We start from the raw sequence: 10232 nt of genomic DNA, 5'->3' as shown, positions 1-10232 counted from the left end.
TGACCTCTCTTTCAAACGAAAAAGGAAAACTAATGCAGGACCCCAATGGGCAGCATGGAGGAGGCACCTTCTCCAGAGGCAGCCCTGCTGTCCTGGCTGTCCTGCCTGCGCTCTCTCCCACCCTGACCTACTCCAAGGCTCTCTCTGCCCTCGTTCAGCTCTCTCAACTCCACATTTCTTTTTTTTTTTTTCCTATCTCTTTCTGAATCAATCCAGTTCACTTAGTCTTTCTCCCCACCCTACTACACTCTTTTTTTTCACTCTTGTCCCCTCCAGCCTTCAACCCCTCTCCCATCCTCACCCTCTTCCATGCTCACCCAGTCCTTCATGCTTTCCTTTGGGGATCTGTCTCTTATTCTATTTTACCATGCCCATCGGATGTCACTCACCCATTTCACCCCTTGGGCTCTGCTTCTATTTTTTGCTGCAGCCACCCTCCCCACCTCAGGCTGTCTGATTCCTGGTGAATTATATTATTTGAAGGAACTCTCAAACCACTGAATATTGCAGCACTCCCTCTATGTCCTTTTGATTGGTGGTTGGACCAAGTCCGGGTGTTTTGTTTTATTTGTTTTGGATGGGGGCGGGCGGTGTCACACCCAGCAGTGCTAGGCTACTCCTGATTCTGTACTGAGGTAATTCTTGGTGATGTTCAAGGTACTATGAAGTACCAGGGACCAAACAAACCCACATCTCCCCACATGCAAATCTTGAACTCAGCCTGTTGAGTTCTCTTCCAGGTATGTGTATATTGCCAGGGATCAAATCCAGGGCCTTAAGCAAAGTAAACAAAACACAGGTTTTGTTTTTATTCAACTTCCACATTGTTGACATTTTAGTCAGGATAAATCTTTGTTCTGAAGGACTGTTTTACCATTAAAGAATGTTGAGCACAGGTCAGAACAATAGCACAGCAGTAGGGTGTTTGCCTTGTACATGGCTGACCTGAGACGAACCCAGGTTGGGTTCCCAGCATTTTATATGTTCCCCCGGGCCTGCCAGGAGCGATTTCTGAGCGCAGAGCCAGGAGTAACCCCTGAGAGGGGTGTGGCCCAAAAATGAAAACAAAACAAAACAAAGCAAAACAAAGAATGTTGAGCAGTACTATAACCCCTTTCCTAGTCCCCTAGTTGTCCATATAGGTACTGGGGTCCATGTTGGTACCGAAAAACCTGTACATCATAAATGCTGGCTCTTATGCTCAGCACATGGAACCATCCCTCTGTTCTCCCACCCACTTTCTCCATGGTGCCTCCAAGTGATCTAGGGGGCCAGGGGGCTACTGCTGCAGTGATCAGCTAGTACAGCCCAGGTTTAGTACTAGGACCCAAGGATGCAGTGTTCCTCCAAGCTTGGAAGTATTGGGATCCACCAGGGCCACATCTGGCAGTGATACGATAGGAAAGCATGTGGTTCCAGCGTTTGAATGGGGATTGGGATCTTGCAAGGCTTGTGCCTCATCCTCTGTGTTTTCTCTCTGGCCATTGGTATTTTGTGTGTGTGTGTGTGTGTGTGTGTGTGTGTGTGTATTTTGGGTCACACTTGGTGAGGCAGGCTTGGGGGACCATATGAGATGCTGTGAATCGAACCCGAGTCTGTCCCAGGTCAGCTACATGCAAGGCAAATGCCCTACCACTGTGCTATCTCTCTGGTCTCTCTCTTCTTTCCTTTTTATTATTTTATTTTATTTTTTGGTTTTGGGGTCACACCTGGCAGCACTCAGGGGTTACCCTTGGCTCTTTGCTCAGAAATTGCTCCTGGCAGGCTCAGGGGACCATATGGGATGCTAAGATCCAAATCACCATCTGTCCTAGATCGGCTGCATGCAAGGCAAACACCCTACCACTGTGCTATCTCTTCCGCCCCTTCTCTTTCCTTTTTATTTTTATTTATTATTTTGTTTTGTTTTTTGGGGGCCACACCCGTTTAATGTTCCGGGGTTACTCCTGGCTAAGCGCTCAGAAATTGCCCCTGGCTTGGGGGGACCATATGGGACGCCTGGGGATCGAACCGAGGTCCTTCCTTGGCTAGTGCTTGCAAGGCAGACACCTCTAGCGCCACCTCACCGGCCCCCTCTTCCTTTTTTTTTTTTTTGGTTTTTGGGCCACATCCGGCATTGCTCAGGGGTAACTCTTGGCTGTCTGCTCAGAAATAGCTCCTGGCAGGCACGGGGGACCATATGGAACACCGGGATTCGAACCAACCACCTTTGGTCCTGGATTGGCTGCTTTTAAGGCAAACGCCGCTGTGCTATCTCTCCAGGCCCTCCCCTCTTTCCTTTTTAATGGCTACGTTCTTTTTATTTTTACTCCTCTGGCTTTCCCAATCTTTTATTCTTTTTTCACATCGATTCTTCTGTTCTGTCTGTCTCTTCTCCTTAACTGCCAAGTCTCTGTTCCCATCTGCCTCTCCATCCTATCTTTTGACTGGATGTTTTCATTTATTCTTGGGCTTCAACTACTACTTCCTTGCCAGCCTCCCAAGATCTTTGTCTCCTGCCCAAGCTCGTGTTGGAGCTTCCTGGTATTCTCACGGGGCATGTTGCATGACACTAATCTCACCTCCCCTTGCCAGCCTCCTCCTCAGATTCCTTTTTTAGGAAACTTGTCTCATTACCCATTCAGCCATTCATTCAAGAACCCCACACTGGCTCAAATCAGTTGCGAGAGGATCTTGGTTCTTCCTGTAAAATATCTCTTCAAGCAGCTCCATTCTCTCCTCTCCTCCAACTACAATCTTTCTTCTTTTTTTATTTTTTTTATTTTTTCCCCTTCCCTCCCCCTCTTTCTTTCTTCCATGCTTGGTGATGCTCAGGGCTTACTTACTCTTGGCTCTACACTTCAGAGGTCACTTCTGGTGAGCTCAGGGCAAATAGGGTGTCGTGGTTCGAACCCTGGTCTGTCGTATGCAAGGCAAGTGCCCTACCAACTGTATTAGCATCACTCTGGCTCCTCTAGTTATACCTTTGACCACTTTGTTCAAGCTCATAAAATGTAAAAAAAAAAAAAAAACCTCCAGGGAAAGTCATCTATTTGTCTCCTCAAGATCCTCCAGAGTGGGCCCGGAGAGATAGCACAGCGGCGTTTGCCTTGCAAGCAGCCGATCCAGGACCAAAGGTGGTTGGTTCGAATCCCGGTGTCCCATATGGTCCCCTGTGCCTGCCAGGAGCTATTTCTGAGCAGACAGCCAGGAGTAACCTCTGAGCACCGCCAGGTGTGGCCCAAAAAAAAAAACTAAAAAAAAAAAAAAAAAAAAAAAAACAAACAGCAAAAAAAAGATCCTCCAGAGTTTTCTTCTGTCTCCTGTGGGGTTGGACTCTAGTAATATCAGACTCCTCTGGGCTCAGCCATCTTGGCAAGAGCTGTGTGAAAAGGAAGGAGTTGAGGAGGTGGTTGGGCAGAGGGGGCTCATTTCAGAGAGCCATAATCTTTTGGAAAGACAGCAAAACCCCTGCAAGCCTGGCGGATGGATGCAGGAGGATGCTAGAGGGGATGGTTGCTACCGTCCCAAGGTGTAGAAGAATATGAGCAGTTTCTCTCACTGTGACTGAACCTTTCTTTCCTAAGGAGATCTTACATCATTGCCCCCACCCCCAACAAAGGACTCTATAGGACCAAGAAACAGGCTCAGCCATGCCAGTCCCCGTTCTCACCTCTGCCTCCACAGTGAAGCAGATTCCTAGAGTTGTCCATCGGAAATGTCATTCTTTCATTCCCACCATTCCGATCTGTCTTCTGAATCTATATTGAATATTGTACCTAGATAACAGATATACACCTATTATACTCATAAAATTTGGCCAATTATTTCATCACAAAAAAGAAAAACACAAAACTTCAATAGTTTTCACAAAACTGAATTAGTCTCAGATCACAATAAATGAGAAAATCACACACACACACAACAAGGAAACATCAAACTTTGGGAGGGAGTGATGTGTGTCAGGGATTGGACCCACATCTTGTGCATGTAAAGTACTCACTTTGCACTGAGCCACATCCTTAGAAGCATTTCTCGGGTATGGTGGACCTCTGAAGCAGTGCTCAGAGGTCACTTTGACCCAGTGCTGATTGCTCATTCTAGCAATATTTCTGTATCATTTTGTGATTGTGGTTTGTTTGTTTGGTTTCTGTTTGTTTTGTTTTGGGGCCATATCTGGTGGTACTTAGGGCTTACTCCGGTTCTGTACTCAAGGATCAATCCTGGTGGGCATGGGGGATCATATAGGGTGTTGAGGACCAAAGTTGGGTCATTCTTGTGGAAGGCAAATGTCCTACCTGTTGTACTATTGCTCTGGTTCCCCACTCCAGTATCTTTTGAATGAGGAAGACTTTCTTGAAGTCATTCTTGGGTCCACAGGGAAATACAAAACAACATTTCAGAACTTTAAGAAAACAAAAAGCGGGGCCGGAGAGATAGCATGGACGTAAGGCGTTTGCCCTTCATGCAGGAGGTCATCAGTTTGAATACTGGTGCCCCATATGGTCCCCCGTGCCTGCCAGAAGCAATTTCTGAGCCTGGAGCCATGAATAACCCCTGAGCACTGCCGAGTGTGACCCAAAAATCACAAAAACAGAAACAAAAAGCTGGGGCCAGAGTGGTGGCACTAGAGGTAAGGCATCTGCCTTGCACGTGCTAGCCTAGGATGGACCGTAGTTCGATCCCCTGGTGTCCCATCAAGTCCCCCCAAACCAGAAGCGATTTCTGAGAGCATAGCCAGGAGTAACCCCTGAGCGTCAATGGGTGTAGCCCCAAAACAAAACAAAAAGCTATGAGAAATAATTAAAGAAGTATAGGTGAAGTACAGCTTTAAAATACTGTTGCATGGGGGCCGAAGAGATAGCAAGGAGGTAAGGCGTTTGCCTTTCATGCAGAAGGTCATCGGTTTGAATCCCGGTGTCCCATATGGTTCCCCGTTCCTGCCAGGAGCAATTTCTGAGCATGAAGCCAGGAGCAATTTCTGAGCATGAAGCCAGGAGCAATTTCTGAGCTTGAAGCCACGTTGCTCAGGGGTTACTCCTATCTGTCTGCTCAGAAATAGCTCCTGGCAGGCACCGGGGACCATATGGGACACTGGGATTCGAACCAACCACCTTTGGTCCTGGATCTGCTGCTTGCAAGGCAAATGCCACTGTGCTATCTCTCTGGGTCCCAGGAGTAATTTCTGAGCATGAAGCCAGGAGTAACCCCTGAGCACTGCCAGGTGTGACCCAAAAACCACACACACACACACAAAAAAAATACTGTTGCATGGGGCTGGGATTTAGCTTTTGCAAAGCAGTGGTAAAGCGTTTGCCTTGTATATGTGAGGTTCTAGGTTGGGTCCCCACACTTCAAAAGGAAAAGAAAATAGCTTGACTCTGAGGAAAAACAAAGGGACAAAAGTTAAATGAATCAAATACACAACTAGAAAAGCCAAGAAAAAGTGACCAAAGGTGGGGGTGGGTGTAGGATGAGATTATACATTTAGTCAGGAAAACGGGAAAACAATAAAATAAAAAGTATTTTAATGATTTGAAAAAGCAAAATCCAGTAACTAAGTTAATCCAGTAAAAGGGAGAAAACAAAGACAGACAAAACCAACCTTTAAAATTATGAATTATGGGGCCGGTGAGGTGGCGCTAGAGGTAAGGTGTCTGCCTTGCAAGCGCTAGCCAAGGAAGGACCGCGGTTCGATCCCCCGGCGTCCCATATGGTCCCCCCCCAAGCCAGGGGCAATTTCTGAGCACTTAGCCAGGAGTAACCCCTGAGCATCAAATGGGTGTGGCCGAAAAAAACAAAAAAAAATAAAATAAAATTATGAATTATTTTGCACAACCTTGCAATTACATTGGAAAACCTAGTTGAAATGGTGATGACCTTGACAATGTAAAAATTTCTCCAGTAGGGGCTGTGTCTGACCACAGTTCAATCTCTAGGACCCCTATGTGATCCCCCAAATCCTACTAGGAGTGAGCTCTAGGTGTAGTGGCAGGAGTAAGCCTTGAACACTGCCAGGTGTGACCCTCCCAAATAAAATTTCTCCAGTGGAAGTAGATGATTTTTCACCAAGTATGGAATACTACAGAAACTGCCCTAGCAAAAAGGGTCGGATGACTTCTTGAGAGTCTCCAGAGACCAATCAATCCCTATGATAGACTAGAGTAGTAGTCTTATGTTGTTGTTGTTGTTTCTATTAAATATTTAAGCACCGTGATTACAAGTATGGTTGTAGTTGGGTTTCAGTCATAAACAGAACACCCTCCTTCACCAGTGCAACATTCCCACCACCAGTAGTATTCCAGAACACTGAAAAACTTGCAGAGTACTTCCCAAAAGCAAATAAAGATTCAATCCTTCTACTTGATTGTAAACAACTCCTCACACACCCCTGTACTCACAAGCTTTACCATGGGAACAGGCTGTGTCTTTGGCTGGGCTCAGCCCCTGGAGTTTGGCCAGTAGGATCTGTTATCAAATGAAGGCCACCAAGAGCTGAAGAAGTTCTCCTGTTTTGGGGATTGCTCTACCATACCTTGGTTCCCTACCTTTGTCATGAGAGTGATGTGCTTACAGTAGTCTGACCCAACCATCCTGGATCAACCACAGGGTCTCATAGCTCCAGACCTAAGTGAAATTAAATGGGATGGAAGAAGTGTCTGGTCACGTCCAGCTTGAAATATAGCCCGCAGGGGCCAGAGAGATGGTATATGAAGGAGGTAAGGCGCCTTGCATGCTGCTACTTCAATTGTAACCTTTGTTTGATCCCCAATACTATATATGGTCCTCTGAGCACAATGGGGTATGGGCCGAACTATTCTCATCTCTGAACCACCGACACCCCCCCCAAAAAAAAATCCTACTTTGCAGATTCATGTACTTAAATATCTTTTTAATTTTGCCTTTTATCTTTTGGTTTGTGGTTTTGGGGCCACACCCAGCAGCAGCGCTCAAGGGTTCCTCCTGGCTCTGCGTTCAGAAATCACTCCTGGCAGTCTCGGGGGACCATGGGGGATGTCGTGGATTGAGACCTGGTCCGTCCTGGGTTGTGGCCCAGGGGGTCACACCTGGGGTTGCTTAGTATTTACTTCTGCTTTGTGCTTAGGGTTCACTCCTGGCAAAGCTTGTGGGACCATATGCTATGTCTAGAATCACACCAAAGTCTGATCTTGCATTGTTGTATATAATGCACTGTTGGGTGTGCTCCACTCCCCCAAAATATTTTTTGTTTTTGTTTTCGGGTCACACCCGCTGGGCCTCTGGGGTTACTCCTGGCTTTATGCTCAGAAATCACTCCTGGCAGGCTCGGGGGACCATACAGGATGCTGGGATTCGAACCACCATCCTTCTGCATGCAAGGCAAAGGCCCTACCTCCATGCCATCTCTCCGGCCCCCCAAAAGATGTTCAATAATGGTTTAATGATAATAAATAATTGATATATAAATCTGTGCCCTTGGGCCAGAGTGACAGCACAGTAGTAGAGCATTTGCCTTGTATGTGGATAACTCAGGACGGATCTGGGTTCAATCCCCGACATCCCATATGATCCCAGAGCCTGCCAGCAGTGATTTCTGAGTGCAGAGCCAGGAGTAACCCCTGAGCACTGCCAAGTGTGCCCCAAAAACAAACAAACAGGAAGAAATCTGTGCCCAAATGAATAAATTTTTGACATCGGAACTAGGCCAGAACTAAACCTGAAAAAAATGCTGAGAAAGTGATAGCAGGCTGGAAGGAATGCCAAGAAACTGTTGGAGAAGGCTGAATTGTCTGTGATAACTTGAAAGAGGGAAGATGTGACAATGAAGAGAGTTCAACAGGCAGAATATGTGCTTCACATGAAGGGAAGGGGTCAATCCCCAAAGGGCCCTCTAATCACTGCTCCTGGAACAAGCCCTGTGCAATCTGAGTATAGCTCCCAAACAAACAAACAAACAAACAAAAAAATATATATATACAGTAACCACATAGAATTCTCGTTTTCTTTTTTTTTTTTCCCATTAGCTTCATACTCTCATGTTTTGTACCTTTCTTCCCAATTCTTTGGTCCTTGCTCTTGATCATGTAAGAGAGAGACTCCTAGGAAACAGTAGACCTATTCCACACCAGGCCTAAAATGCAAAACTTCCTATCATAAGTTCAATAGTGGACTTTGTTGTTTAACCTTTCAGCTGCGTCTGATAGCAAATGCAGTATTTAATACCCTTTGTAGTTCAAAAGAACCGAGAGTCCAAACCACATTTGCTTTTTAGATATTTATCATTTTTCGAAACCATCATATTATTTGCTCTCTGGGCTCGTGGCAGAGATAGAAGCTGATCCTATGAGCTCAATGACACGGATTTCAGTTTTCCAAGGGGATCATCAGGGAGAAGAATATTTCAGCAGCACAAATTAGAGCCGTGCTGGGGGTGGAAAGGTAGAAGCATCCATAATGTCCCTGCAGAACACAAAGCCTATGAAGTGGGGGGGCAGGAAGAGAAGAGGGGGCTTGACTATGTTGTGTGTGTGTGTGTGTGTGTGTGTGTGTGTGTGTGTTTTTAACTATCCTACCAGGAAGCAGTGGAGGATTTTAAGCACGGGAGTAATATGCCGATTTCCATTTTGAGAAAGGGTTTTTGGGGCTACACCCAGCTGTTCTCAGGGCTTGTGGCTCTGTGTTCGAGGATCCTTTTGGTGGTGCCCAGGGAATTATATGGCGCTGAGGATTAAACCAAGTAGACAGACAGCACACAAGGCAAGTGCCTTCTTCCCTGTACTATTTCTCTAACCCCCATACAAGCCAATTTAAAGGCTCATTTCAGCTACTAGACGGAAAGAGGTGATTCCTTGGGCATCAGGGTCGAGAGAGGTGGGAGAAGGCTTACGGGGCTTGACTTGCACCGTGTACAGTCCCCTGAGTGCTGACAGAAGTGTTTCTTCAGAGCCAGGAGTGAATCATGAGCAATGCTAGATGTGGTCCTACGCATGCCCACCCCCAACAACATAATCAACATACCAGTTAACTGCTATCCAGTTTCAGCATATTTTCAGTGCTGGTTGAAAAGCATGCGATCTAGTAGGAAACTAGCGGCATTGAACCCTGCATTGAAAGGTCTATATATAATGGCTTATTTCTAGGGTTTTTGACTGGGGTGTCCCATTTTGTTTGGCAATATGATTTCCAGAAATGGAAAAATCTTTAGAGCATCATATATCTTCCTGGGGAATGATTCCAAAGTGGTTCTCAAAGGTACTTTTGGTTCTTTGGAAACTGGAGCCATATTTCAACGTCAATCAAGGCAATATATGGGGGCTGAAGTGGTGGCACAGGCAGTTGGGCATTTTGCCTTGCGCACGCTAACCTAGGAAGGACCGCAGTTTGATCCCCTGGTGTCCCATATGGTTCCCCCAAGCCAGGAGTGATTTCTGAGTGCATAGCCAGGAGGAACCCCTAAATGTCACCAGGTGTGGTCCCCCCAAAACAAACCAAAACAAAAAAAGGCAATATATACCTAACAGTATTTTTTTAAATTAGATCACTTTGAAAGACACAGTTACAAAGGTGTTGATAGTTAAGTTTTAGTCAGAAAATGCCATAGGCATTAAAATAAAATAAAACAAAACAAACACAGAGAACAAAATGCCATAGCATTTTGTTTGAACAAACGTCTGGACACTTAATGCCAAGTGTGTAAGGAATCAAATCCTTTCTGCGCGAGGAAAAGGATTCAGAAACGAGAGTGTGATCTGAGAGGAACCTGAGAGAGACAATGGAACTCAGGGAGGACCCTGCAAGAAATGGGGCCACTGTGCAATGGTTTCAAGGGTCCAGAAGGAACAGGGGGTACGATGCTGGGGGTGCTGAAGACCATCTGGGCTAAGGGTGGGGGAAGGAGACCCCTAGAAGCTCTTTCACCTGCAGAATTCCGGGTCCTTCCCTCCCAAGGAGGGCTGACCCCGAGGATCCTCAGTGCCTTTGTGTGTGCGAATGCCATGATGTGGTTTGGGACTCAGGGAGCATTTATTTCAGCGTGATCCATCTTGTTCCTACAGGTTTGTAGGAAGGAACCAAGAGAGAGAGAGAGAGAGAGAGAGAGAGAGAGAGAGAGGTCTATTAATGAACCTCTTTCCAGGATATGTGTGTGTGTGTGTGTGTGTGTGTGTGTGTGTGTGTGTGTGTGTGTGTGTGAGTGAGCAAGTGGTCCAGGCCAATCACTGGGTTTCCTTCCAGGTGTGTCTCTGTGTGTGTTGTGTGCGTGTGTGTTATTGATC

The sequence above is a fragment of the Suncus etruscus genome, chromosome 20 (assembly GCF_024139225.1).
Source record: "Suncus etruscus isolate mSunEtr1 chromosome 20, mSunEtr1.pri.cur, whole genome shotgun sequence".
Classification (NCBI taxonomy): domain Eukaryota; kingdom Metazoa; phylum Chordata; class Mammalia; order Eulipotyphla; family Soricidae; genus Suncus; species Suncus etruscus.
Note: the sequence above shows the minus strand (reverse complement) of the source record.